The sequence below is a fragment of the Humulus lupulus genome, chromosome 5 (assembly GCF_963169125.1).
Source record: "Humulus lupulus chromosome 5, drHumLupu1.1, whole genome shotgun sequence".
Lineage (NCBI taxonomy): Eukaryota > Viridiplantae > Streptophyta > Magnoliopsida > Rosales > Cannabaceae > Humulus > Humulus lupulus.
The window spans coordinates 236,717,358-236,718,680 of record NC_084797.1 but is presented as its reverse complement, the minus strand read 5'-3'; positions in this window follow the sequence as shown (position 1 = coordinate 236,718,680).

The window sequence follows — 1,323 nt, the reverse complement described above, 5'->3', positions numbered from 1 at the left end:
ATGGAGCTCTGAGGTCGATCGTGTTAGATCGATATCCTACTTTTACTTCCAAGTTCTGGGGAAGTTTGTAGAAGGCAATGGGCATGCAACTGAAGTTCAGTACAGTGTATCATCCTCAAACCGATGGTCAATCTGAGAGGACTATCCAGATACTGGAGGACATGCTGAGAGCATGTGTACTGGATTTTGAGGGGTCTTGGAGTAAATATTTACCCCTGGTAGAGTTTTCCTACAACAACAACTATCAGGCGACCATAGGAGTGGCTCCTTATGAGATGTTGTATGGTAGGAAGTGCAGATCACCTATTTATTGGGATGAGTTGGGTGAGCGCAGATACTTAGGTCCTGAGGCAATTCAGAGGACCAATGAAGCTATAGAGAAAATCAGAGCTCGGATGCTCGCATCGTAGAGTAGACAGAGGAGTTATGCGAATCCAAAGCGTAGGAACATGGAGTTCCAGGTGGAAGACTATGTCTTCCTTAAAGTCTCACCGTTCAAAGGGGTGAGAAGATTTGGCAAGAAGGGCAAGCTGAGCCCGAGGTTCGTAGGACCATTTGAGATCCTGGAAAGGATCGATCAGGTAGCCTATAGGTTGGCATTACCTCCGGCGTTGTCGGTTGTGCCCAACGTGTTCCATATTTTGATGCTACGGAAGTATGTTTCTAATGAGACTCATGTGTTGAGTTATGATGATCTGGAGCTGTAGTCTGATTTTGTAATATCCCACATTTTCATAATATATTTCTTTATTATAAATCAGAGTTTCAATACATAAAATGTACAAGTTTACAAATTTAAGAAATAGTAATGGAAAAATACTGTTTAAAATATCATTTTATGTTTTTAATGAGATTAAAGAGAGAGAAACTTGAGTAGTCAAGTATTGGACCCAAATGTCATATAATTTTAATTGGGGATTTTTATAAAATTAAGAAAGTTTTGCTAAAGGGCTTATTTGAAAAGAATTTTAGTATTTTGGGTCCGAGTGTAATTTTAAAAAATAAATAAATAAATAAAATAAAAGGCTTCAGCCTTTCTTTTTACCCGAGCCCCCCCCCCCCCCCCCCCCTCTCTCTCTCTCTCTCTTTCTCCTCTGCGTGCTACTGTTGCCGACGACGCAAGAGTACTTTCCGGCCACCACTTTTAGCCACGCGCCGGACTGTTGGATTCAGAGGCCTCCGAACTATTGACCACGCGGGAATCTAGAGCTCACTCGCCGATTAAACGCCTCAACCACTCGATTTAAGTTCGGCCACCCCGCGACTTCAAAGTTGCGATTCGGCCACCTCGGGCATCCGTTTGCCGATTCGTCACCACCATCG